Below are 26,941 nucleotides of genomic sequence, written 5' to 3' on the forward strand. Positions count from 1 at the left end.
TTTCGATATTCGGATCCACTGCGCACGGCTCTAAGTTTATGCAGAAGATACCCAAAGCACAGCGCGAGAGACTGGTAGTTTAGGACACGGGATGTTCGGCTGTGGCGATGTAAGAGCGATTGCTGTGCTGCTGAGGTGTATCGTGTTACGTGTCATGTCGATCTGTCACTGTTTTCCTCATGGTTTGTACATAGAACAAAGGCGATTATGTAGTGGTCTGATGCAGTGGCCAGCAAAACTAATCAAATCGCGCCGTCCGGATTCAAAGCCCACGCGCGGCCGAAAGGTATTTCCTTTTAGTTAATTTTATTTCAGGTCAAGAAAACTCCAGACATACAGACGGACCTCGGCGAACATTAAGATTGAATGACTCATCACTGGATAAAAAAAAAATTCGATCGCATCAGGTCGCTGTTGTTCCACCGCCATGCGGAGGCAACGGCAAGGTGTTCTCCGGCCGCCCGATGGAAACGCATCATCGTGCGGCAGTGGTTCACGTCTGTTGAATTCATAAAGAAGACGGTACAAGAAAAGGCTCCACCCTAGAGCCTTTACTTCGTAAACAATCCATTACACAACCTTTATGAACAGGCGAAACTTTTGTGCAGCCACGTAATTAGTGAAAGCTTCGGAAACCACGTGTCCTCAGCCTGTGTGTCAAGAAACCAGTCGTATGGAGCAAGCTATCCATTTCTCTACAGATCATTTGTAGATGACGAAAGCGACACAGCCGGAGGATCTGGTTTCGTGTTGCGTTCTCGAATTTCTTATTTACACTATAACAAGACAGACGCCTGCACTTGAAAAGCATCACGTCCTGTGCCGATCCAACCCCTGCTAACCACTGGTAAGGCTCCACCACCGTTGGTGGAGGCCTATCGGTGGTCCAGCTCTTAGGCCTATATCAGATGTTAGGTTTGTGTGTGCGTGCGTGCGTGTGTGTGTGTTTGCGATGCGAACAAAAGGAAGCGAAGAGTGTCAACAAAAAGTTGCGTGAATGCAAGCACTATTCCTATGTAAGCGCATCAAACTATATCATATATGCGACGGCAAATCTCATGAAAATGGATATACGTTTCAGTAGAGCTATCTCCACAATACTGCACTGATGCAGGAAACGGGTGCGATGTATATTGTGTTTCTCCGTTTCAGAAAAATGAAAAGAACAAGGTGACTGAGGTTATGCGTACATGTGAAATACCGTAAATTGGCTGCATGTATCCGATCACCATACGAAATCAGCCTACACATACGGACCCATATGACTGCAGCCGCTTCGAGCAAAAAGAAAAAAAAGTGAAAACAAATCCACAATGCCTTGTTTTCACTAATGCTTATGCGGCCGCTAATTTGTTCAATAACAGATTTGCGTGGCGGGTATAGCATGTGGTAATATCTGTTCTGCTATAGGTAATCAGTCCTTCCTCTGCGTCTAGAGGCAACCTCGTTGTACTTTAGGCGGTGCGGCAGGGCAGTATTATATTTTTAACTGCCCACAAGGCACCTATCGAAGCCCCCCCCCCCCCCCCATTAGCTAGAAATTTACCCCGGGCCACTCTCGAAAAAAATTCCTGCCTACGTGCCTGCTGTCCGCACTACTTCATGTAGTACATTGAGGTGTTCACGCTGCAACTGGGCTTTAAGCTTACGACATGTGTTTCTGATTAGTCGACATGACAGTGATCTGCAGAAATTATTTCCGCACCGAAAAATCTAATTAACTGATATGGAAATAATTTCGTAAATATAAAAATCATTCGTACTACGTAGAACATGTGCTGAACGCAATTAGGGACAAAACTGGGCGTTTAGACCATCTCAGTTTTCCACGACTCAAAGCAATCTGTTTGCGTGGTTCTTAAGTTTTTAGGTTCCATTTTTTGTTTGATTCACTGTTCACCTCACGGCTGCCCAGGCTCTTAATTTTTAGTGATACACTTTCTCTCGGGTTGTGTATGCGCATTTACCTTGTTTTTCATACTTTAGAGAAGTTGACGATGGTGTTAATGAGAGCAACTGCGCAACTGCCGGGCTTTTAGGGCGCCACTGTCTGGTTATCGCAGCAACAAGCTTGTCTTTGTCAGCCGCTTTGGCATTCTCCTTGTCTCGAAGTTCTGAACGGCTTTTGTAACTTTTGGGTATTTCTTGTCTCGTATGCAGACTTCAAAATTAGTAGGAACGCACTGTTCCGGTGTGTAAATCCCGAGCAAGATCTTGCTGTAAATGTAAATTTGGGCCAACAACATAGCAAATGCAACATAGCATCCGCAGCGACATAGCAGCGCTGTAACGTAGTTATGTAAATAAATGAACAAACAAACAAAAGCAATATTACCGCGACTGAGTTTGCAACCCGCGGCGGTGCAAACAGATCAGTCTCGCTGGCCTGTACACGAGAACACTATGCTCTCGCTGAAGCCGATCACGCCTAATGCTAAGCTGCAACAAACTCTCACGCTGTGCTTTCCGGCCCGTCGCCTTCAACAACTTCCTTCTGTGCCCAAGTCACGAAAGGAATGGAAACAGGTACGCGGCGTTGGTGTCCACATGCAAAAACTTGCTTTCGAAAAATATTTCGTAGTTACCAGTGCTAAACCGCGCCCAATTTTTCGACGAAGACGGCGTGCGTACACCGCACTAGCCATGGTCCGGCTTCTTTTCTTTCACCCCAGCAAAGAAGGGAGCGAGTAGGGGAGCCACACAATCAGCGCGCCTTGAACACGCTGGGTGACAAAAGAATAAAGAGAATCTCAGCCGGGGCCCCGAAAAGCTGGGTTCACGCGAGTGGAGTGCCCACTAAGTCGACAATGGGGGAAGGTGAAGGCATCTCTCTCCCAAACCAGGAAAGAGGAATGTAAGACCAGAAGAACGAGCTTAGAGTTACTGTATATGCTACGAAAGGTAGCAGAGTTGAGCGTCTGTTTGATAAACGCCGCTCGCGACTCCATTGGTAGAGCGCCATCACGTGGTGTCCAAGCAACCGTGTACTGAGGAGAAGCCGACGCTCGATGGGCAAAATCCTGCACTTTCGGTTCTGAATCGGTTTTACCGGTGTCGAGGGCTCCCCCGCCGCCTCTGTTCCCCGATTCGAGACGCCCTGCAGCCTTTGTTCTCCCTGGGATAGCCTCCTCGGTACGGTGCATGTTTTGCCCATCGGACCAGAAACACGTGCGCTGATGATGTAGGCCGGCAGCGAACTGGATTGACAGCCGGCCAAGTTCGAAGCGGATCCACTATCCAACGGCTGTTTACGTTCGCTGCTGTGGGGTTTTTTTTTTTGAGCGTGCGTAGCTCACGCCTTTTTGTTTTGTTTTTTTTTTGCTAAAAGTTGCATTGAGGTTTCTTTACTGAAAACAGGCTTTACTTGCGGCTCTGCGCTTTTTCGTGTACACTGTTGAAATTCTAAAATAGAGCTCTGTTGGCTTATCCTGAATGGCAAACAATTTTAATCGAGGGAAAATTGTTTAGGCATCTGATTGTTTACTTCAGATGGTAACGTTCATCCAGTTTCGAGTAAACTGTATTTTGGATTTTTATACTGTCCTTTTTATATTTCCGGCTCATAACTTTTTGCAGGGTTTCGTATCTAGTAAAGAAGACTATAAACAAATTTTTTAACGCAGGTCCGGTGAATAAATGTTGCCGCAAAGATGAATGAATGCTGCATTTGCACGGCGTATTTAGAATACTGAGTCTGCCCTTGGTTATCAGGTAAATAGTTCGGGGAAGGTGACTGTGGCAATCGCATGCTGCCGCAGCTCACGGCGCGCGCTAGAAACAGCACCGTTTTTTCTTGGCTATATTTTTTGACTAGGTTACGCGGTCAGCTTTTTAGATGCTTTTTGTTTGCGATCAATCGAAAAAGTGGTTTAAGAACCTCGGAAAAGCGCCCACGGTCGATCGGTGATGCGCCAGGCATGTCACCTGCAGAAACGGAGTGCGGCATCGCCGCATAACTTCGGTTGCTTGACAGGCAAGATGGCGGACCTACGCGCAACTCTGCTACCTTTCGTAGCATATACAGTAAATCTAAACGAGCTGAACTTCATGCGGCGCGTGCTGGAGGATTTGTGAACTAGGGGCGCATGAACCAGAATCCTGGCCATCGGGCCCCGCTCCATTTTTCCCGTGTCTCCCTATTGTTTCTTTTATTTGTAATTGTCGAAAGCGTCATTTATTACTTTTTTTTCCCTTCCCCATTCATTGCCGACTGGATGACGGCGAAAAAAGAGCTTCACGGCATGACAAGGGTGCTTGTTCCCCATTTGCGGAACATGCTGAGTGTGCTGCACCCAATTTCACAGGTCTGATTTCGGCAAAGCATATATGTTGGTAGCGATAGTCAGGAATCACTCAGTACGCACTGGAGGACTTCACCGCGCGTGTCACGTCAGTATAACGTAGCTCTGCGACCAGATGTTGAGATTCAAGCTTTGCTTATAGCATTATCGAAAATTTTGTTCTAGTTGAACAGTTACTATACGTCCTCGCGGAGGTCTCCGTCTTATCCGAACCGTTTTCTTGGCAATACATGTAGTGAGGCTAAGGGCAGGCGAACACTAAATGTTTTTTCTATATTCCTATAGTAAATTGGCAATTATGCGAAATGCGTGCCATTATGAAGAAAGGACTGCGAAGCATGAACTTGAAATTTGTTCAAGCAATTACAGGCACAGGGAGCCGGGAGTCTTTTCTCTTCACCGCCCCTCTTTCCAAGCGTCTATGCGGTAAAGCCGCAGTGTTTACATGCATGACTTCAGTTCTGCGCCAACTTTCTGCGCCTGGTCAGTACACATTTGTTTCATTTTGCGCTTCTCAAACCCAAGTTCATTTTATTTTTATCTGTACAGCTGCTGACTTATGGAAGGAATGTGTCAGCTATTTTCTCCAGCCTGGCACGGACTGCGAGCCGAGGCCAACCTAATGCGCCGCTCAAAGAAGTATTGTGGCAACAGGGAACAGCACCAGTCATTGCAGCGCCTCTCATGGAGAAAAAAGAACGGCAATAGTTGATAAGGACCTTCTTTTTTTTTGCTTCCAAAAGTAAACACATAGCGGAAGTTCGCACGTGGAGGAAAAAAGAAACGCAGGCAATGTTCGAAGGGTGACATCGTGTTAAGGTTGCCATTCGGGCGATGATATATACAAAATGTTTGGAAAATAAATAGCGCATTTTTGCGGCACAAAAACAGCGCTTACACGAGGCAAAGACGTGTCGGCACAAGACGCTTTTTCCGTCGTCTCTCCGCTTTAAGCGCTCTTTTTCGCCACAAGACAGGCACTAACCAGCAACACTTTTTACATTGTTAATCCACGTCCTTGCCCAATTCCCACTCGTCGTGAAATGGAGTTTCCGCCTCTCGCTTGCGACGACATACGAGAGTGTAGAAGAATGCAAGCTGGGCATTGATTCGTCGATCTTTCGCGTTCCCGCTTGAAATGTCGCCTCCGGCCTCGACCACCCCGAGGCGCTTCAAGCCGGAGTGGAAAGAAGCCCAATTTCAATTTTGCTCCGTGCCGAACAGAAAATGCCTCTACGATTATGCTTTCTCATTACTGCGTTTGAACGTCGCAAAACATAGCAGTCTCCACTAAGTCGGGCGTGGGGTATGCTCGGACGCCTCCACGTTGGGGCTGAAGGCCAGGTCACGTTAACCGCGAGTTTCCCCAGCGCTATACGCAGACGCTGGCACCAGGAACTAGCCACTTATAGTTCCGCTCTAAAACCTGTAAGGAGTTTCTGCTTACCATCTTTATTTTCCCAGGACCACGAGTTATCACCACGTGAAGGCCGCCTACAACATGAAAAGCGTCGCGCATAGAAGAAGCGTCAAAGCCGGCTTAGGCGGTGACAGGGGGAGCTGCGCTAGCCTGTCTGACGTCACGCCTGGAAAGGAGGAAATCTTTTGTCACCTAGCAAATGCTTTTATATGTCAGGAATTGATCACCGCAGTCAGGCGTGGGGTTTTCTGACCCGGGTAGCATGGCCTGACCGGTGATGGGCCAAGGAGGATGGTAGACTTGGTTAAGAGGAAGACAACGAAAACTTTATACAGTATTTACATTATTTATAAAGAGCGACTGCGAATGACTCTCAGTGGAAGGGAACTTATTCGCCAACCGGAGTCGACGGCAGCTAGCAGGCTACTCTCTCGGCGACACTCACAACCGAGTTAAAGAGGGTTCGGATTTCCCAGATCTCTGACTGGGGAATAAAGTTCGAACAGCACTGTCCGATCGGATGGACCGAAGTGGACGCTGGGGCTACCACCCACGGCAGGGGCGGTGCGGCCTGTTCCGCTCTCTCGCAGCTCGGTCGATGGGAAGGGGTAGATGCTGACTAATCCAACACGGCTGGAAATGAATCTCCCGCAGTCTACCAGCAGGTGAACGAACGTGCTTCCCCGCCGGATGTCCAGAACACGAGACATCTGTCGAGGACACAGCCGTCTTCATTTAACAGCCAGCTTGACTGTGCGTAGCACCCCTCCGTCCTTCGGCGACCAGGGAGTATACACTAGACCAGACTGGCGCCGCCACGTCGCCGCCGCTTCCGCTGCTATTTGCCACTGTCAATGACCCCGTAAGCCCACTTTGCATCTTCGGCCTTCGCCGCTGCTGCAGTGGTCACCTCCGCTCAAGGAAGTCCGCTGCACTAATCCACTTAGGCTAGGAGACGGGCATCACAAGCACTACACCGCACCGCCGCCGTTGCGAGGTTGTCGGCCTTGTCGACTGTTCACGGTTTCTGCTCGATCGGGCCCACGTAGCCAGAAGTACAATCACAACAAGCGGAATTCTGCTTCCGGCCACGCTAGTGAACGGACGCAGGATGCAGGGCTCCGTTGGAGCAGCTTCAGGGGCCATGTCTGACCGCGGTAACGGGGCTTCTGAACAAGAAAGTACGTATCAGGTTTTTTTACCACGGCTGCCTACAGGGCATTACGCTTTGAATGCAGTTTTTTTGCACACGGATATTACGGGCCGCCCGCAGCGAGTAGAATATTTCCGGGACGCGTTGGCTCAGCATTCGTTGCTCCCGGACGTTATCGCCCTGGGGGCGTATCGCATGAGCCATGTCTGGGCCGTCACATTAAAGGAGGCCGAAACAGTGAAGAAGATTGCCAGCATCGGTGAACTTTGTGTGAAAGAACGGCGCTGCCTGGTGACTGACCCTGCGAACCAGGACGTGCGTTTGAAGCTGCACTGGCTGCTGCACAACCTGCATGACGAGGACGTGCGTGTTGCCTTCACGCCGTACAGAAAAGTCTCTTAAGTGCCCCGAGAGCGCTGACGAGTACACGGGGTGTAGGAGAAGCGCTCAACCACCAGACTCATCACACTGAAGTTGAAAGCTGGCTTGAAGCTTGACGGCCGCATCAGCTGAACGTCGGTGGGTAGTTAGCGCTGGTTGTCGTACCGGGCCGGCCTCCGTTGTGCCTCCGCCGTCGAGGTACAGGCCATATCCGCAAAGATTGTCGGCTCCCTCGATGCTGTGCCTGCGAATAGATCGGGCATGAAGGCGGCCAGTGTGCTCGCAGTTGCGCGAGCATTACCGGTCCCGGGAACAGTGAAGACTCATCTGAGTTGCTGATGGACGAGGCGGAGGCGGAGGAGGCAGCCAGGGCAACTGGCCAAGTTTAAGCTCAAAAAGCAACTTCACTGACGCCTCTATCGAAAAAGAGTTCGACAACGAGCGGTGCTGTAAAGCCTAGTGAAGATGTGGGCCCTGAACCGAAGCAAGGAAGTGATGATGAGGCGGAAGACGCGACGAAAGCCGCGGCCGAATCTCCGGAGAGTGTGGAGGCTATCAGCACCGATGCCATGGACGTCAGCCAGGAAGCTGCCGGTCTTCCAGCTGGGAGACGCTCCCATGAGGAGAGCATCGGCGAGAAACTACAGCCTTGTGTGGGTGGTGATCAGCCGCCGCCTAAAACATCGGGGATTCGACGCTTGACGTTGAAGCCCCGGCCGAACACCTTGGCCGTATCCAGGCAGGCGCGAAAACCGCCTCCGTATCTGCCCAATGAGGTTTCGCGTTTTGCTCTTGTTTTTTTTTCATTTGTTGTTGTGGGAAGTACACAGCAAGCATTGTGCCTTCCTCCGGAAAGGCTGGCGCACATCTCTCAGCTTATCAACGTTCGAGAGATAAGTACAGATCACTATAACTGCCTGCTTCTGAGGTTTCCTCCACAGGAAACTGAACATGTCCTGTGCTCACTCACATGGGTCTTGGCGGCCTACGCCACTCTGACTCTATATCAAGCATCGCTACTAGTTAAACAAGAACACTAACTTTTCGGCATTGTTTTCGACAAAAAGCTTCTCGAACTTACAATATCCTCCAAGTGCATTCAAGAAAACGTCGGGATTCCAATAGAACTTCTCTTTTGCATATCGATCGCTCTGCAGTACGCTCTTATTTAGATTACGTCCGCATAGCCTATGTTTCAGCCAGGCCATCTTACTTGAAGGGACTAGAGTAAACACACAACTCAAGTCTGCGTCTTTCAGCCGGCGCATGCAGGACATCACTCGTGGGGAGTTTAAGTGGAAACAAACGAACCACCGCTTTCTTCCAAAAGAACCAAATCCATATGCACGTGCGTGATCACAATCCGTTCATTAACTTAACATCTATGTCAATAACCTTATATTTGCAAAAACAGCATCGAGAACGCTATTTAACAATATACCCAGAGTGTTCAGGCCACTGCTTCTGCGGTTTGAGAAAAAATCGCAAGAATTAAGTATAACGGAAGCACTTTCAGATATTGCCGGGAGTCTCGATCCACTTCAACCTTGGTAGTTTCTATGCTGTATGCAACATTAATTTAACACACTTCAACAGCAAGCAAACTAGACTAGAATGTGTCCTTCAAGAACTCTTTGCCCTAAATGAAACATACGCGAACAACAGAGCTACTCACACAGATGGATCTAATGCAGATCTTGGCACTTGAAGTGCTGTTATACAAGATGAAGTGGATAAAATAGTCAAGTTGTCTAAGCGCGTATCACTTTTCACTGCCAAATGTTAAGCAGTTTTCATCGCTGCAGAAAAAATATTAATTATGAACATAAAAAAATCTATACCGACTCGCTCGGCGTATTTGCAGTTTTAAATTTCAGAAATGAAGGAGCCCCATTTATTAAGAGATATCATATATAATGTCATAACAGCCGAAACACTAGGACATGTAATTAAGGTCTGCTGAATACGTAAGTATGTTTTTGATCACCGGTAACAACAGAGATGATTCGGGCTCGCGAAAACGTCCCATAATGCTGAGTTACAGCATGTAAATACAGCAAATAGAATGCATAAAGGTCGCATTAATTTGTGCAGCGAAAACTGAGAAATGACAGTCTTCGTGGCACCACGAATCGAAGAAGTAACTGAATACAGTGAATCTGACCGTCAAGAAATGAAAATAACGAGTAATTATATGCTGCCTCCGTATTGTACCCTAACTTAAAGCACAACGTGATTCCAGCAAAACAAGGCAGACCTGCAAGTGAGCGAGGCGGAGAGATTGGGATCCCAAACTACATCTTATTTTGATGCAAAAAACCCGACAATCTAAGAAAAAAACACTTGTCATATATTCATGATGAATGTATCTTGTTCCGCCCTATAGCTTAGTTTGAGGACAAAATTACGCTTAAGAAATTGCTTGTGCAGTTTCGATCTTAAAAGAAAAGTTCTAAAGGGGTTGTAATGTATTTAAAAACTTCTTCCCACCAAGCAGATGTATATTGAAATGTATTAGTGACGGCTGTCCAGAAGCAACGAAGGCAGCGAAAAGGCTTCCGAAAGAAAATGTTCATCGAGTTAACTAGCGCACAAGGAGAACTGAACGATACGGAGGTGGCTAAAAGAACAAGCGTGCATAACGGTCGTCTAACGGAATGCTCGTCGCTGTTGGCCATGGTTCATTTTAAGGTGACAACAAACTTCAAAACCTTAAATTGTGCAAATTAGGCACAACCTCCCCTAATAACGTAAACACAAATTGCTAAATCTTTGCGTCCGTGACATTGAACAAATGAACATTAGTAAACAATCGCGCCTGTTTCGAACCTTGAGTGTGGCGCACCATGGCCCCAGTTACTTATGTGCAATTAAATACAGTGCAGAACAACAGGCTCATCTACTTGAACGGAAATGAGCTGACAGGTTAACGTTTATTTTGCCAGCTTGGTTTAAACAGAAACTCTATTACGCAATGATTTTCTCCCGCCTATACTACTGCATACTAGTTTGGGGCAGCACTGGTAAGGGTAACTTAGAAAAACTGTACGGCCTGCAAAAGAAGTGTATTAGATTTACAGCAAATAAATCGCGATATGAACATGCATTCCCTCTGTTTTTCAAATATAAAGTATTACTCATTACTTATGTGTTCCAACAGAGTCTGGCAAACTACCTGTATTTAAAAATAAAATCACACGGACAAAATTTCGTTACAAGATATAGAAGACCAGACTGTGGTCATATGTTAAGAGAGGAAAAATAGGTGAAACAACGCGCTAGAACAACCTACGGTGAGGAGTCAATAGATTATCAGCTACCGTTATTACTATACACGTTTCCAGAACTGCATTCCATCGCAAATGATTCTAAAACACGCTATTCTTTTAAAAAACAAGTGAAAGAAGCACTACTGCTAAAGGTTGCAGATTATTATCAAATGTCGCGATAATATTTTCATTTTATCGTGACCTCAGAAGAAAAACCTGAAATAAAAAACAAAAAAGGCAACCAATATGAACTGGCTCATATCGAATGTTAACTCAGAACCAAGACTGGCCTTCAATCGTTGTTGTTGGCTAGTTATACCTTGATAACGTTTTACACCTGATGTTACCTGAGACGTCACCAAAGAATGTGTGAAACTGTTCTGTGCTCTTAGCTTTTTCTTCTCGATACTCTGTTTTTGCTTTTATTACTTATGTATATTACTTTCTTTTGTTTTGATTGTCTTGTTGGCTTTTTCTTGTCGATGCTCTGTTTTTGCTTTTATCACTTATGTTTATTTTGTTTTTGTTTTGAATTGAAAAAGACTGCGCTTGAATGTGATGTGATTTCTCTAATGTACAAGGTCTCCTTCAGCAAATACTGCCACTGTTCGCCGCATAGCGTGCGTGAAGGTCACGAGGCCCCATCAGGCGCCATATGGCCGCCTTTTGCCTCGTGAATCTCAGCAGATATAAAAACAAAAAATCCCCAAGTATATGTACCCCGATTCTGCTGAAATCAATTTCATTCATTCATTCATTCATTCATTCATTCATTCATTCATTCATTCATTCAAAGAGGGTTTGATAGAAAAAATAAATAAAAATAAATCGATTCCACCATTGTCTCATCTATTCCATCAACTTGCCGTCCTGTTCAAAGTTTCATGATATCGCGCCAAAGTACAGCAAACAAGCAGCGGAGTTCAATCTACATAAAGTGCATCTGCGGTCCCACTCTCTTGTAAGGACGGTCTTAATACAGCAGCGTCCAATTCGACAAATGTGTACCAGACACCCTGAGCGCCAAGAAAACCCATCGATTAGACGCCGAACCCAGGGTGTCTCGGAGGGCTCTGCCTGTATGAAAATAAGGCGAATGAAAAATTGATCGAACGCTGTCGCCTGCTATGCTGCATATTATTCACCGCTGAGACGTAGCTGGTTTCCTGTCAAGCACATCTCCGTGCGTTGCTGTTCACTGCGGCGCTGGACAGCATTCCGAGCATCGGCAAGAGCTTGTGGCTGGAAGGAACCGCTAGTGAACGTAAGCCTCTTGCTTAACAAAAAAAAGGTCTGTTACTGAAGGCAAAGTCGCACGATGCGATCGGGGCTTCTCCTGTTTGGAAGCTTGTTTTTCGTTGTTTGTACTTCGTTCCCATCAGATCAGCGCAACGTGTTCAAAACGACCGCACACTCGATGATGATGTCCTCAGGTTTAATGGCACATATACAAAACCTGACTTCAATGGATGGTGATGTCGTTCTCGTCGCGTATGACTTGCGATCCCCCATTTTGCAGTGGCTGAAGCTCACATCTTGCCCATACATTCTATGGAAATCCGCTGGTCGTGCTCTGAAAGAGTTACTTTATCGAAACAGAGTTATCAACAAGCCAACCACAGTTATGGTGTCTCTTCGTGGTGTTCACTTGAAGAGTATAGTGCGTTTCTTGGAGCGCTGGCAACAAAGCGGCATCATAACGCAGTGGATCTTTTTGGTCGAAGACGAAGACAAGAGTTCTCTTTACGAGCTTTTGAACAATTCCACTGCTTGTGACTTCGTCAGTGCTATATATGTCAGCGAAGTGGATCAGTGTGGCTTTCCCTGTTTCAAGGAACTGCTGTGGGAATCTGTGTGCTCACACTCTGCACCTTATCCCCGGAGACAAAAGTTTAGAAGCGTGGGGAAAGGTTCAAGGAGTCTTTCGGGTGAAATTGTCCGCATTGCATGCATAAAGGGCACATTCGGTGACTGGTGCGCTGAAAAGTACCAGTCGATGTTCATGAAGCTCTTGAGGCACATAAATGTTTCAACCGCGATAACGAAATACGGAACCTTACCCAAAGTATATTCGGACCTGGCGCTTTTTAGGATTGATATGCTTCTTGCACAGACTGGCCTAGATTATCTAGCATTAAGGGTGATCAATTTAGCGGAGGTGGATGTTGGCTACGAGACATTTTACGCCAGAGCCAATCATACCCGCGTACTGTCTTTATTAGAAGCCATCGGCAGCTCGTCTTGTGTCGTTATCGCCATTTCGTGCTTGTTGTGCTGTGCAGTAGTCACTGCAGTCGTTCGAAGGATTCACAAAATAGTCCTTAGTGGGTCGAGTTTCTCTGAAGAGGCTTTATTCCTGGTAGCGTCACTTTTTGGCACCACTACAAAGGAACAGCATAAGGACACGAAGTTTAAAGCCCGAGTCATCGTGTACGGCACATGGCTTCTTTTTATTATGCCCTTCTCTGTTTACCTTAGGAGCCAGTTGACATCGATGGTTACAATAAGTCGACCAGGAGACCATCTGGACACATTCGAGGAGCTCGAGGGTGCCCTTGATGACAATTCGGTTCTGCCTTGCGTAGCCAAATGGACCATCACCCACTTACATATGGATCGAGGGGCAAAAGGTGCTGGTAATTTGTTCAATAAACTTCGTAACGCTTACCAAGGTCACAAGGACGAAGGACTTTTGACCACGACTGACGAGGATTGTCTCCGGTGCGCGAAAGCGAACAATCGCGTTTGTTTCATTAATAGAATGCCAATTTGTGAGCTGAAGAATCAGGTTGCTGAAATTGGGGAGTTCAAGGAACCATTTAACACCGTCCTTTCAGGCTTTCCAATCTGTAAAGAGTTTGCTGCAATATGGCCCCTGAGAAAGTTCATGCAGGCCGTACGTGAGGGATCGCTGTTGAAAGACGCTGTATCCGCATGCAATGGAGCGGACGTCAGCGTGGGAGGTGGGTTGGAGCTACGGACGTTCTTCATCGACTATTTGCTGCTCCTCTCTGCTGCCGGTGGAGTTTGTATCGCGGAAGTTCTTCTTGCAGCTTGTAATCACTTTGACCCGAGGCTCTTCTCTCGTTTTAGGGTCGTTGTATCACAATCCTTTGATAGGCAGTGATACCACGTGATCCAAAAAGGGCACACAACGGGAGCCGGCAACTACGAGGCAGCGAAATAAAATGCTCCAGCGTTGCCCAACCTTCGCCACTGCTGTGAAGGGACAGCAATTTTTTGCATCTACCGCGCTATGAGAGCACAAGCTGCAAGAGACACCACCCCTTTAATCAGGCAACTGCATGTGGGAGATGTGGAAGCAACCACTACACGTTTTAGTTTGCTGCGGTGGCACAGGGCACAAATAAATCGCTGGAATGCATTGTGTATTATGTGTGCACCGCCAACACCACAGAACTACACGGCTTTAATAAGCATTTCTCGCCTGAAGACCATTATTACTGACCAGCGGGGAGATCTACACTGCCTTGCACAGGGGCTTGGTGCTGTAAATAGTGTTGAGTGGTACGGTAGGAAAAGTTCTTCGAAGGTGACAAAATTATGAGATGCACTCATTTTATAAGCGGTCAACTTTAGCGAGGAAAAGGGTTGGGTTTAGCCGAACCCCGAAGTAGGGTCACCGGTGATCAGTACCAGCACCACGGCCGCTTTACCTCCTCCGCGTATAACTCCTTCATTGTCCAGGTCAAACACGGCCAGCTGTCAAGCGGAATAGATGTTTAGAAGATGATCATTCAGCGCTGATAAAAACTTATGGCGTTTCCAGCGAGCAAGCGTCACGGAAGGAAAACAGAGCTACTTGCGCTGCACGACCACCAGTCGCGTGATATACTGTCTTTCACCGATGTGCCGTTGTGCAGCGTGATTTGCGCCGGAGTGTACGGTGCAGCATTGAAGTGTAGAGTGACATTTTGGAATTTCCCATGAAGTGAAACGACAGAGCGAACTGCGATTTCACGGTTTCACCCATTTTACGCTTTTGGATCAGTGGTATGTAACTCTTAGGTCATTTTTCTTTTTCACTTTGGATGTGCTAAATGTTGGTTCTTTGCATCATTTTGTACTGCTCAGCCTGCCTGGACCTACCGAACTTCTATGTACCCAATAAATAAATGTGATGCCTTGTCTACACAATAGTGGTGACAGCGCAGTTACAGTTTCAGATGATGATAATGATGATAGTAACATTTTACTTTCAGCTCAAATAGGTGGTTGGTCCGCCTATTCCAGGAGTGTATTGGATTTGGTAGCTCCTCCAGCCCTTTCTGTCAGCTCGTGCTAAACATTTGTGTCTAAGCTGGACTGCATTTCCTCGAACAGCTCAATAGCCACTTCTTTTCTCGTTACTATTTATGTGTTGTCTAGGAAGGCCCAAGCGATGTGGTATAGGCCCGCCTCTATCTGACAGTGTGCGCATTTTGGTTCATAGTCGTCTGCGTAGATTGCGGTAAGTCTTTCTGGGCTTGAGTATGTGAATTAGAATGCGCCATTATCTCATCCAGTCCGCTAACTTGCCGTTCTGTTTAAATTTTACTGGTTCCACGCAATAGCATGGCAGAACATGGAGCTGTAGAGAAATAAACGTAACAGATCCTTACACCGCCTTCAAATCGTTAAAAAAGCGACTGTAAAGAAAGGCAGTAGCGCGCAAAGCTTCAAGTCTGTTTCACTTTCAAGCGAAAATGCTCGCGAACGCTGCCGCCGCGGCGGTGACCGGTGAGGTTCGCACAAATTGAAATTTTCCTTTCTACGCCCCGCTCAATCGCTCAATGGCTGGCATGTGAAGCAGCCTTTAGGTGTTCGTATTTCACTTCGAAAAGGCGCCGCATGCAACATCAGTCAAGCTGCCATCGTGGACGTTACTGAAATGTTACGTCTCTCTCTTAGAGCACGAAATTTTGTAAAATCTCTACTTGAAGACAGAAAATGTGTTACACGCCTCAGTGGAGACGCTGTCGGATCAATTCTCCTTCTCAGCTGCGTCCCTCGCGGATGTGTATTGCCACTAACTCTGTTTAATGTGGTTTTCATGCTCCTTTCAGGGCGCTTCCCCTGAAAGCGTTTCTTTATAGAATTTATTGACTATCCGTGGAATTTTGTCTATGGACAGTCTTCTGTCTTTTCGTTCTAAAGACAGGTCTTCTGTTCTAATGTTCGTCTTCTGTCTTCTAAAGACATGTCCTGTACAAGTCTGTAGGATATAGAATTTCTATAGACAGTCTATGGGCAATCTATAAATTTGTGGCCACACACTTTAAGTAGACTTTTGTCTACAGAATTTTATAGATTAACAATAGACAAAAATAAACTCTGTGAAGGCATTACAGCTTACATGAAGTTTATAGACAGTCTATAGACCATTTTCATACGGATGTACGGCGCCCACAAACTTGACGCAAATGACGGAAAACATGGTTTGCCCCTCTGCCAGCGCCGCGAAGCCATAGTCAGCGGCGGCGAGATAATGCTCTTGGAACGTTTACGGCGGCTGACGACAGGTGGCGCGCTGCTCGCTTTGCCTTGTCGCCAGTGCCCGTCCACCGCTCGCTGCCTTGAATATACTGGTGTTGTTCATTCGCAGGCGACACTATCTCGTGGTTTTCTTCGAACTGCAGGTAGCGTACGATACTAACTGGAGGTACTGCTTCCTCTGCCACCTCAGAGACAAAAGCATGCGCGGGAGAACAAAGAACTGGTTGAGGGACTTCCTGGTAGATCGCTCATTTCAGCCCTTTTAAGTACGACCCTTTATGTGAACTACGTCCAGGAGAATGGTGCAACTCTATAATGATTATAATTCCCACACTGTTTATAGCAAAAATGAATGCTGTAGCAAAAGTAATTGCGAAGTTCGTCAAGAATTGAATCAATATAAGCGACCGCTAATTTTGTACTTATCGCTCAGCTTATCAACGATCGAGAGATAAGTACAGATGATTATAAACTGCCTTCCTTTGAAGTTTTCTCCACACGAAACAGAACCTGTCCTGTGCTCACTCACATAGGCCTTGACGACCTACGCTAATGTGACCCTATATGAAGCATCGCTACAAATTAAATATGAGCACAAAACTTTAGCCGTTACTTTCAGCAAAAAACTCACGTTCTTACCCTACTTAAGTAACTTATAGAAGAAAGCTTCTTGAACAAAATATATCCTCCAAGTGCATTCAAGAAAATGTCGAGGTTTCGGTTGAACTTCTCTTGCATATCGACCACTCGCAGTACGCTCTTATTTAGATTACGTCCGCATAGTTTATGTTTCTTCCAGGCCATCTTACTTGAATAAACTAGAGTAACTACACAACTTATGTCTGCGTCGTTCAACCGGCCCATGTAGGACATCACTCGTGGAGAGTTTAAGTGGAAACCAACGAACCACCGCTTGCTTCCAAAAGAACCAAATCCATGTGCGCGTACGTGATCAAAATCCGTTCATTATCGAAACATCTACGCCAATAACCTAATCTTTGCAAAAATAGTAGCGAGAACGCTATTAAAAAATATACCCTGAGTGCTAATACCACTGCTTCAGCGGTTTTAGGAAAATAGAAAAACTTAAACATACCGGATTCACTTCCAAACATTGTCTGCAGTTTCGCCCCACTTCAACCTTAGTGAAGTTTCCAGCGGTATTCGGCATTGCTTAATTACACTTCCACTGCACGTAAACCGGCCTAGAATGTGTCCTTCAAGAATTATTTGCGCTAAGTGAAACATACGAGAAGTGCACAACTATTTACACAGACGGCTCTAATGCAGATCTTTATATTTGAAGTGCTGTTACTCAAGTTGAAATGAATAAAATGGTAATGTTTCCACAGTACGCATTCGTTTTCGCCGCCAGATGTCGAAGAGGAGGAAATAATATTTATTGCCCAGCAGAAATGGCATTCTCCTACCCCCTTCGGCACTAGACCGCGGAGGCAGGAGGCACCGCTTTAGATGCTGGCCGGGAAGTCTTGGGTCCCGGCGGCCTCATCAGCTAGTCGGACGAGGCGGAGCTGGAGCTCAGGGTCCGAAGTACGCAGCAATACCTCCCAGCATTCTTCGCAATTGATATTTAGAGCCTTCTCAGAAGAATTAGTTCCATCGTTTTAGAAAAAAAATATTAGATTAGATTATTGGGGTTTAACGTCCCAAAGCGACTAAGGCTATGAGAGACGCCGTAGTGGAGGGCTCCGGAAATTTCGACCACCTGGGGTTCTTTAACGTGCACTGACATCGCACAGTACACGGGCCTCTACAATTTCTCCTCCAAAGAAATTCCAGCCGCCGCGGCCGGGATCCAACCCGCGTCTTTTGGGTCAGCAGCCGAGCACCTTAATCACTGAGCCACCGCGGCGGCTGAAAAAAAAATCTTTTTTGAATCCGAGTTTTTCAATCGCATTGAATATCATTTTGTTTGTGACAGAACCCTGCTGGTGTTGGTTGATTTCAACTTTGTTTGTGTAGTGGCGGACCGTAAGAAGCGCCTGCCGGTGCGCGAAAAAAGTGCTCTATTTTTTAATAGTATTGTACATGACCATTGTTCAGCGAAATCGGCAAAATCTTTACTTACGGCAATAGCCATCAATATACACATTTCCAAGGTGACAGCAATGCTAGGTTGGATAGGCTGTATGCGTCTGCGGAACTCGTGCATCTCTGCATGAACTATGATGTTCAACTTGTTGCATTCAGCGGCCACTGCCTCGTAATCGCAACCTTTGGTGCCAAAAAAAATAACATACGTTCTTTAACAGGTACTTGTGGAAATTCAATACTAAGCTGTTGGAAGACGAAGATTTCATCATTGAAACTACAAACGAACTTCACAGCTTACTAAAGACACAGCCTGACAGCTTGGCTGCTGAGTGGGACGATTTTAAAGAATGGGTGCAATGTAAAGCAATAGAAGAGAGTTGTCTTAGTAGGCATAAAGAGAAATAAAAGGAAACTGAACTGAATGAGCAGTTAAAATTCCTGACCTGTATGAGAAGTTCTGAGCCAGGCCATTTTTTGAAAGAATTGAGAGAAGCTAAAAGCCAACTTGAACAAATAGACACAGACAGATAAAAAGCGGCCGTCATTCGCTCTAGGTCTGAGAAATTGTGGACCGGTGAAACGCTGCCTAAACGGGCATTTTCCGACGAAAAGCGTTACAGTCGCTAGAAAGAAATCGCGCAGATAGGGCACGGGGCTGAAGTTTCCAGCGATACGAAAGTTATCAAGAAGGGTATAATGGACCACTCTAACGGCCTTCTCGGACATAAGCGTGGCATGGATGAATAATTTCTGGTTCAGTTTTTGCCCCTAATGCCAAGGCTTGAGGATAAAGTGAAGGTGCGCCTTGAGATGCCATTTAGTGTCGGAGAAATTGAATCCGCAATAGATTAATTGCAGAACGGAAAAGTTAAAAGTGCCTGGCCCAAATGTACTAATCGCCGATTTCTACAAAGAATTCAAATGCATGATAGCTCTGTTTCTGCTCAATGTGCTCTCTGAAGCGTACGAGAAGAAAAAAGTTCCATTATCTTTTACTACATTACACATTGTCCTGATCCCCGCTTGTTGGTGGGCTCTTATCGGCCGATAAGCCTCACCAACGTAGATTACTAGATCCATATGAAAGTTTTATCAAAGCGATTACCGAACGTAATGAAAACATTGACTGAACCACACCAGACTTGTGGCATCAAAGGACGCAGTATCGCGACAAACATACACGTTGCACGTGACATACTGAAATGCTGCGACGCCCTTGGGGTGCGCATTGCAATGATTCAGTTGGATCTTGCGAAGGCCTTCGATCGGGTTTCACATGACGTTCTTTTTTGCATTCTTGACAATTTTAACGTAGGGCGCGTTGTAGAGGAAGGCGTGAGAATGGCTTATGCGAACTGCTGCACGCGCGTAATCGTAAATAGAGAGTTGACAGAGCGAATAAAAGTTAATTCTTCAGTGAGGCAGGGATGCCCTCTTTCGCCCCTAGTGTTCGCGACATACATAGAGCCATTCTGCTTGGCCATAATTAAAAGTAAACATATTTCCGGCTTTCAACTGCAGTCATCCCACACGAAAGTCCTCGCCTACGTAGATGATATTGCCATCCTTTGCTCAAACAAGCACAGTGTTACTGAAGTTACCAACCTAGTTGAAAAGTACTGTAAAAAGAAACTGGGTGCCTGATAAAGTAGGACAAGAGCTGTGGGTTTTGGCACTGTAATTGGGATGACGCGCCGGAACAGTTCTGTCGGTTGCAGTGAACAAAACTGCCAACGCTGTATCTTGGCGTGCCTCTCCAATGTTATCGGGATCCAAATGACTTCTGGAACGCTGAGGCGTCAAGGGCGAAGGAGAAGGCCGACTCGTGGCAACGGAGGCAGCTATCGATGTTTTTGCGCGCCTCTGTCTTGAACATTTTCCTTCATCATCATCATCATTTATTAACCTTTAAAGGTCCCGTTAGGGACATTACATAAGGGGGGGGGGGAGGTGGTACAGGGGTGTTCCGCAGTCATACATGAATATAAATATATATTCAAAGATATGGTACCTAATGAACGTGTTGAGTACATCCCGAGCCAATATTCAAAGAATTCACCGCCTCTTTGCTGCTTTTGTCTGGGCGTTGAGATGGGAGCGAACCAGTCGCACCAATTTGTTTATTCCTGTCAGAGGTGGTGGCCTTGGTCTTGTTCATTTGTTTTTACGCCTGGTTCTATCTCGATTCATGTGCCTCCGTGACCAGTCGGACAGCTTTTTGCGGAGCGTTATTCAGAGTGATTTCAGAGGCCGCTTCATCAAATTGTGGTATCATCGAGTGAGAATACGCGTAGTTCCGTCGTGGGGTACGGGAGAGAGGTTGTACTATTGTTCAGGCTTCTCAAAGTGCGGTTTTCTCTTCACTGATTTTGTAATGTTTCAAAGAAAAAGTTGTATAAGGACTTAGTGTATGCAATATGATGTCAATGGCTCTTTCCTGAAGCCTGCACCGTGGGAGTCCAGGGCAGGATGTTTAAAACGAGTTAAAAAAATAACAGTTAATCCATCTATGAAAACGTTTTTGTACAAATTAAATTCAAATGCGCTCTCTGTTAAAACGTCGCTGAATGACAATGAGATTTTCGTCCCCTGGACAACTAACTGTATTCTATGCAAGAAGCCCGAGACAACAGAACACGTATTCCTAGAGTGTTGGAACCATCTTTCACTGGGACGTCCTCCAAAGAACTATCAAGAAAGATCTACCCCTGGACCCCTACTGTATTAGATTTTTGCCCACTCAAAATGAAACAGGAGTGCCCTTAGGCTTACTGATGCTGCTCAGCCTCCACAGCTTCTGGAAAATCAGAATGCAGGTGCGGCATGCAGATGTAAACGTGCGTTTTGTGCGAAAAAACTACATTCCAAGTGACGCGTGCCTCAGAGAAGTATACCGGGCACGAGCTGTACAGCCTGAATGGGTCTCTGTACTAGATGACTTGGCTGTATTGAAAAGGTTTTAATCCCCCTTGCATCAGCCGAATTGGGCTTAAGTGCTTTGCCTTTTTTGTAATTTTGGCTGTGTGTCAAAATCCGCAATAAAGCAAAAAAAAAAGTCGTGGCGTAGGGGCTAAAATGCCCGTCTTGGCTTCTGGAGGTAGGGTGTTCAACTCCCACTGCCGGTCACTCACCGGTCAAAAATAGAGTGCAAGTGTCTTCACTGCCTAGTGCCCAGCTCTACCTTGTCGGCTGTGCACTCGCAAAAGCTCTGCTAACACCACTACGTGGCAGTCGACACAAAAGTCTCGGTTTCAAACTTGAGCCTTTGTTTCACTGTCAGAAGCGCTGTGTGGTTAGAGAAACAAGCGATTTTTTTTTTGCAAGCTACCCCAACGAATACCGCGCATGATTTTGAGGCCCGTTTAGGCCTCATTTCAGTTGCATATGATTTTGGCCTCTCTGTCGTGATGGCGGCATACGATATATAGGTAGGGACACAGTGGCCCACGCCGCGGGAATATGTAGCCCCCAGTTTGTGAACTAATATAGCGCCAGGAGACGTTTTAGAATACCGCAGTTGAAGGTCTTGCAACAACAACATTAAATTTTGTTATCAGTGTGACTGACAGCGATGGATGCTTGGTTGGATAGGAGCGCCCCCTCTGATACGGGGTGCTGGCAATTGCCACCATGCTCAGCTTTTCTTTCTTTATTTTTGTTAAGCTGTATTGTTAATTCTCATAAACATTCGCCATCTTCTTTCACTACGGTTTCCGACACTTCTAACCTTATGTCACATCTATGCTTTTCAGGCACCAATCCTCAAATCGCTTTTTGCTAACTTCCACTGGAGATTTATTTACATTATCATTGTTATCTTTAAACCCTAGGGTCTCAGGGAGAGTGACTGTGCCTGCATCGACCTCCGGATGGATACCATCACATTTCAGTATGAGGTGTTCAATTGTTTCTATAGATCTACCACACACAGCACATATGTCATCATCTTCGTTGAATTTTTTTTTTCAAATTGTCAACGACAGCAACCAGTATAATTGACGGCTTCCAAGTAGCTTTCGGCTGTGGGCACGGTGGCAATGCCAGGATCATGGCCTCAAATCCGTTTCTGTTCTTCGTCCAGGTGAGCAGACGATGTGGAAAGTGTTACCGCAGTAATGATGTTTGCCTGCTCATGCTGCTGTGCCCACGGCCTGTTTTGAGATGCATTGTGACCTGCGGTTTTTACTGCTTCTTGGAGGAGATGTTGAATCCAATCCGGGTCCAGGGCAAACGTCGCTAGAAGCCCAATTGAAAGCAATCGCAGCTGACATACAAGAAATTAAAAAGGGCTAAACAGTTACCAACCAAAAACTATCCGCGATAGACAAATTGAGAGGATTGGTGTACTCGAAAAACAAGTCTCAGAGTGTGTGAAGACGATTGCCGTACTTGAGCAGCGCGTGGACACTATGGCCAAGAAACTTGATGATCTTGAAAATAGGAGTTGTCGGCTCAATCTGATTGTTTATGGCTTGAGTGAACCTGAGGAAGAATTCTCTGAAACGCTTCAGGAGGCAGTTGTAGATGGAATTCTGAAAGACATTCTGACGTTGACATTGCGGGAATAGATAGAATTCATCGACTTGGTAGAGCAAAACCAGACGACGAGACTTACATTAGACCGGTCATTTTCAGGTTGCATGACTACAGAGACAAAACGAAAATCCATCGAAATTGCAAGAAGCTGAAAAATAGGAGATATTCTATTGGTGAAGATTTTTCGCGCAACGTTCGTGACATAAGGAAAAAGCTTTGGAATAGAAAATCGGGACCGGAAAGAGAAGGTAATGTTAACTTGCGATAAATACGCATATCTGGCCGCCTTTTTGCATGGGACGCAGAAAGCGACGATATGGTTGGGATAAAACCCTAAAACGGCGAAGTACCCAGCCCAGATCTCCGAATCACGCGATCTCAACAGAAGTAACCTTTATGAACTTAAACGCGCGAAGTGTTATCAACAAAGTGGAATGCCTGGAAGCGGAAGCTTTGTTGATGGCTCTGAGTCCGGACGTGGTCACTATATCCGAAACGGGGCTTCGCTCAAACGCCTCAGATAATGAAGTTGTTCCACCAGGTTATGCTATTCTGCGCAAAGATAGAGCATCGAGAGGCGGGGGTGTGGCCATTATCTTGAGGGATGATAATCCTTTCATGCCTATGCCTGATCTACCGAACGTAGAAAGTATTTCGTGCAAACTAAACATAGAAGGATACTTCCTGCACGTAGGCTCTGTTTATAGGCCACCAAACTCTGATCTTGAGTACCTGGTTCCCCTACTTGGTTACATGCACCGGCACATATCAGGTGACAAAAATATTTTGGCCGGGGACCTTAATCTTTCAGAACCAGAGTGGAGCTCTCAGATACCGAAATCACTTTATAATAATGCTCCCAGGAACATTATATTCGCATTTAACTTGAATCAACTTGTCCACACACCTACTGGCATTCAAGGGTCGTCCAGCTCAATACTCGATCTGGTTTTCGTTAGCGATTATTCTTCATCAACCGAAATAGACACTGAAATACCAGAAGGTTTGTCAGACCATAAGTTTATGTTGTGGACTCTGCCTGTCCCTGTTCCTCTGGCTGTCAAAAAAAGATAGATCGCCGATATTAGCATTTGGAAAGGCAAATGACGCAGCTATTATGACATATATTTGTTGTCAGAAATGAAAACAATTCGTTGCACGTTAACTGACAACGACAAAGCCCTGGGGGAAATAAAAACCAGACTAGCGAAGATTGAAGATGATTGCGCAACATCTCCCGCAATAAAAGCCGATATCAGCGATGTTCGGGAACTTGCGGAGCACAATGCCGGTGAAATATCAAACATATGTCTAAGCTAGTGGATTACCAAGACAGGGCGCGCCGCTCGAATTTATTATTTTTTGGATTAAAAGACACTAACCCTGAAACATGGGCTGAATCTGAAAACTTGATCACGAAGGTATGCAAAGAAAAACTAGATGTAACAATCATCCCAACAGACACTGAAAGAGCTCATAGACTAGGGAAATTTGATGCCAACAAAAACAAACCAGTCATTGTTAACTTTGCTCACTACAAAACAAAAGAGAAAATTCTTTCCTCTGCTAGCAAACTAAAGAACAGTTCCTACAGTATTTCGGAAGATTACTCGAAAACTGCCCTCACTGCCAGGAAACAGCTACTTGCATTTGGTAAATCACAAAGTGAAAAATACAAACTCCGCTACAATAAGTTAATCATCGGCAGCACTGCCTACATTTATGACCATATTTCAAATGAAGTGGTTCCCCGTACCCCATAGCTACTGCGTAATCCTCCCGAAAAGCCTAAGCTCCGCCCTTTGTCCATTCTTTACACTAATATTCGCAGCCTTGTACCGAAGTTAGATTCCCTCGAAAGTCTTATGCGTACTACGGAGATCAACATAATTGTACTAACCGAAACATGGCTAAATTCAACAGTAGAGGACTCCGAAATAACTTCCATGTTTCCTGATTTCAATATCTTTAGACGCGACAGAATTAATAGGCGAGGAGGAGGTGTACTAATAGGTGTTCATGATTCTTATCCTTGTTCCGAGATTAAACTTGATTCCCCTCTCGAACTCCTTTTCATTAAGTGTCATGCCTAGTTCCCTCCTGTTATCATTGGTGTTTGCTATCGACCCCCTGATCTAACTGACTCCTTTGTTGATCACTTACACGAAGCATTCCGCGTGATAACTACGTCCTATCAGCACATTCCCATTCTTTTTTATGGTGACTTCAATTTTCCTGACATTACCTGGTCCGATCTTCCCACCATTACATCAAAAAATAACATTGTAAGTGACTTTGTTAACACGTGCCTAACCTTTGGCTTGTCTCAAGTCGTATCTGAACCTACTAGGCAAACTGATCATTCCTCCAACATTCTCTATCTCATTCTCGCTTCCCACCCTGATAAAGTTTCTACGCCACTTCATTTACCTGGACTTAGTGACCACTCCATTATACTAAGCACATTTTCTCTCCAAGTCCCAAGCTTGAAGAAAACCAAAAAAACACTTACATTATACGACAAAGGTAACTACGCTGCCATGAACACAGAACTAGCCGATTTTAGGGCGTGGTTCGTTCATGACTTTTCAAGCCAGTCAGTAGAAACTAACTGGTCTCTTTTCATACACAAAATGCATCAACTAATAGATAAGCACATCCCTACTATCACGATCACAGAAAAATTATCGTCACCGTGGTTTAACAACGATCTGAAGCGCCTTAATAAAAAGAAGAAAAGGCTTTTCCGTACAGCCAGACGTGTGAACACTGACTGCTCATGGAAAAAGTACCATTGTGCTGAAGAAATATTCCAATCTCTAGTAAACCGAACTAAACGTTCCTTTTTTTTTCATCAGTATTACCTTCTATGCTTCGCACTAATCCTAACAAGTTTTGGAAATCCACTAATCCTTCACGCAACACACCTATTACTTTACATGATGAGGACCATAATCTCATTCCGGAACATGACGTCTGTCGCGTTCTAAATTCTTTTTTCTGTTCAGTTTTTACTAACTAACCGGACGGCGAATTACGCACTTCCCTGTCTTCGATCATCCAGCTATGCCAGACATTTTGTTCGATAGCAATGGTATTAGGAAACTAATTGAATCATTGAAAGTGTCATCGTCATCTGGCATTGACGGCTTGAACTCTAAAGTGCTAAAAAATACTAAAAACGTGGTTAGTGTCATTTTGTGCCATCTTTTTCAACAGTCATTATCATCAGGCGTGCTTCCGCAAGACAGGAAAATTGGTAAGATCGTTCCAGTCCCCAAGAAAGGTTCATCGTTTTCATGTAAAAACTACCGCCCTATTTCTCTTACGAGCATCTGTTCAAAACTCATGGAACATGTTATTTATTCTCACTTCGTTAAATTTTTAGTTTCGGTAATTTTTTTTCATCCTAACCAACACGGCTTCCTAAAAGGACTTTCCTGTGACACCCAACTAGCCCTTTTTATTAATGATCTTAGCTCTCATCTTGACTTAAACATTCCCGTTGACACGCTCTTCCTTGACTTTGAAAAAGCTTTTGATAAGGTACCCCACAAAAGATTACTACTAAAACTTTCACGTCTTAACCTTAGCCACTTGGTGTTAAGATGGCTACAAAATTATTGACCTACAGAGAGCAATTTGTCTACGCTAACAAATCATCGTCACCTCTTTTCCCCCGTTACTTCAGGTGTACCACAAGGCACAGTGCTTGGACCCTTGCTTTTTCCAATCTACATTAACGATCTTCCCTCTAACGTCAACTCGAACATCCGATTATTTGCCGACGATTGTGTAATCTACCGCCCTATTACCAGCAGAACTGACTCTGACACCCTCCAAACTGATCTAACCCAAATCGAAACTTGGTGCAAGCATTGGCTAATGTCCCTTAATATTACTAAAACATGTATGATTTCTTTTCATCGCAAGCAATCCCATATTCCCTCAAAATATGTTCTTTTCGGTTCTGAAGTATCATCTGTTCTGTCCTGTATCTTGGCATCACCTTAACTCATACCCTAACATGGTCTTCGCATATCACGAACATCGCTAACGACGCTAACCGCACCCTTGGCTTCCTACGTCGAAATCTTCGTTTTGCCACCCCTTCTATCAAATTATTAGCTTATAAAACATTCGTCCGACCTAAACTAGAATTCGCATCAGCAGTATGGGATCCTCATCAATCTAACCTTTCTATAATCCTTGAAAAAGTTCAAAACCGCGCTATCCGTTTTGTTTATTGTGACTACTCTTACTATACTAGCGTGTCCTCTTTAAATTCCAGAGCATCCTTGCCTAACCTTGAAACTAGAAGAAAAATATC

General features: G+C 45.4%; 1 pseudogene; it reads right to left on the reverse strand.

The window, feature by feature from the left end:
• Positions 1–7,078, reverse strand: part of LOC149333514 (uncharacterized) — a 30,925-nt pseudogene extending 23,847 nt beyond the window's left edge.
• Between the last annotated feature and the right edge of the window lie 19,863 nt (positions 7,079–26,941).

This window comes from Amblyomma mixtum, chromosome 8 (assembly GCF_055824585.1).
Source record: "Amblyomma mixtum isolate Tamu chromosome 8, ASM5582458v1, whole genome shotgun sequence".
Taxonomy (NCBI): Eukaryota; Metazoa; Arthropoda; class Arachnida; order Ixodida; family Ixodidae; genus Amblyomma; species Amblyomma mixtum.